Genomic DNA, 2,828 nt, shown 5'->3' with positions numbered 1-2,828 from the left:
AAAAACAAAAAACAAAAAACAAAAAAAAAAAAAAAAAAAGAAGAAGAAGAAGAAAGAAAAAATGCTGGCTGTACTTTCAATAGGGGAGGCTAAAATCTTTTTAGATTATAGATTAGCCTATAGAAAAATGTCTGCCGTAAATCAAACAGTGAAGGGGAAGATGAATAGGAACCTCACTTAAACAAGTTAAGTAAAACATTTTAAAATTATAACCTGTTTTTATGTTCAGGCTATCTGAGTATTATTTCTCCTGCAGTTGTACATAAAATGTTTTTACATTTAAAAAAAGGACAAATACTACAGAATTGTATTACATGAAATATATGGAATATACAAATTTATAGAGACAGAAAGATTAGACGTTATCTCAAGACAGAGAAGAAAGGAATATAGAGCAATGAGTTCCTAAGTACAGAATCTCCGTTTTGTGTGATGGAAAAACCCCATAAATGGACAGTAGTATCAGGACATAATATCATGAATGTAATAAATCAATACAATTAATGTAATTGATTAATATCATAAATATAATTATTAAATGAATACTGGGAATGTAATCAATGAATACCACAAATGTAATTAATATCATGAGTGTAGTTAATGAATATCATGAGTGTAATTAAAAAATGTTAAAAAAAAAAAAAAGAATTGCCTACTGGCAACCTGAAGGAGGAATTTTTTCAGTCGAGGTTTCTCTTCCCAGATATGTCTAGGTTTGTGTCAAACAAACCAACCAGCATACCTACTGAGTCATCTCCCCAACCTCCCTCCTTTTGGGGGGTGGAACAGGGTCCCGTGTAACCCAGGCTGTAACGGAACTCAGTGGGTAACTAAAGGGTCACCTTTCACTGTTCATCCTCCTCCTCCACCTCTTGAACAGGCACACGGGGTTCTGTTCACCGCACCCCACCCCACCCATCACACCACACCCCTGCAGGGAAAAGGGGTAAAATGATTGTTAGAGTAGGCGACAAGTTCCAAGCACAGACCTGACCCATTTGGCTATTTTGTTAACCACAATTTTCAAAGGGCAAATACAAGCCTCGGGTAGCTTGGCCATGTGTCCAATGCTTCAGCGATTCCTATAAGACCAAGGGAAGGCTTGACAGGTAAGGGTGTGTGTGTGTGTGTGTGTGTGTGTGTGTGTGTGTGTGTGCGCGCGCGCGCGCGCGCGCGTGCGCGCGTGTGTGTGCGTGCGTGCGTGTGTGTCTGTGCGTGTGTGCGTGTGCGTGTGCATGTGCGTGTGTGTGTGTGTGTGTGTGTGTGTGTGTGCCTTTACAGAAAAGCCTGGGGCTACCCTCTAATGGCTGCTACACAATAAAGCCAATCCAATAGGGATTACACCTCAGAAACTAAGAAGGAGGATAGGACCCCGTGTTCAGGAGGACCACCCTATCTCTTAACTATAATCCGTGCCCACCTTACTCATTGTCATTTACCAGTTCAGCTAGTATTTATTAACAAACTAAACAATGTGCATTGTCTCTGAACTCTAACCCCTGCCTCTCCCCCACACCGCATCCCCTTCTCTCTTGTCCATCAAGCTTTCTCTACCTTGCTCTTGATTGTGGAGAAACAGCTTTCAATTCCCCTCCCCAACCAAAAAAATGTGGGCTGGGAAAATGGTTCCATTTGGTACAGTGTTTGCTGTGAAAGCACAGGACCTAAGTTTAGATCTCCAGCATCCATGTAAAACCTGGGCACAGTAGCTGGGTGCAGTAGCCGGGCTCACGGAAATGGTTTATTATAATAGACAAAAGAGAAGATAGGAAGAGAGAGGGAAAGAGAGAGGGAAAGAGAGAGGGAAAGAGAGAGGGGCCGAGGGGTGCACACTCATGGGAGTGGATGGAGGGGGGAGGGGCTTCTAAGAACAATCAGACTGCAACCCACAGAACCAGGGAGGCTATATAACAGGGGGGACCCTAGGATGACTGTGGCTTATAATAAGTTTTGGTTTTACTCAATTACTGGGCAAGCCTCAATGAAACATTTCACTATTAGGATAAGAATTTGTACTGTATCAAGCTGATAAGAAAGAAGAAAGAAAGAAAGAAAGAAAGAAAGAAAGAAAGAAAGAAAGAAAGAAAGAAAGAAAGAAGAAAGAAAAAGAAAGAAAGAAGAAAGAAAGAAGAGTCTTCTATGTCAGGACGCAAGGCGGCCCCAAGGGGCAGATCAGAACATTAACTGGTGTAATCTCACTAAGTAGCCCAGGTTGGCCTAGAACTCACAGTCCTACTCTTGTCTTCGCCTCCCAAATGCCAAGATTACGAGAGAGTGCCAACAAATCGGGCTTTTATTTCTTTTCTTTTCTTTCTTTTTTTTTTTCTTCCCGAGACAGAGTTTCTCTGTGTAGCTTTGGAGTCTGTCCTAGAACTCACTCTGTAGACCAGGCTGGCCTCGAACTCACAGAGATCCGCCTTCCTCTGCCTCCCAAGTGCTGGGATTAAAGGCGTGTGCCACCACCGCCTGGCTTGCCTTGATTTCTAATGCGGCTTTTCCTCAGCCTCAAGCGTCAGAACAGGCTCTCAGAAGGGCTGTTTCTGTTTTGGTTTCTTTTTGTTGTTTGTTTGTTTTTTGAGACAGGGTTTATCTATGTATCCCTGGCTGTCCTGGAACTCACTCTTGTAGCCCAGGCTGGTTTTGAACTCTGTGATCCACCTGCCTCTGCCTCCCGAGTGCTGAGATTAAAGGCGTGCGACACCACCCACCACTCAGTTTTTCCATTTCGTTTAGAGACAGGGTTCATGTCTCTTACGTAGCCCTAGCTATCCTGGGACTCTCTCTCTAGCCCAGGCTGTCCTCGAACTCACAGAGATCCTCCTGCCTCT

Source organism: Peromyscus eremicus, chromosome 23, assembly GCF_949786415.1.
Source record: "Peromyscus eremicus chromosome 23, PerEre_H2_v1, whole genome shotgun sequence".
Classification (NCBI taxonomy): Eukaryota; Metazoa; Chordata; class Mammalia; order Rodentia; family Cricetidae; genus Peromyscus; species Peromyscus eremicus.
Note: the sequence above shows the minus strand (reverse complement) of the source record.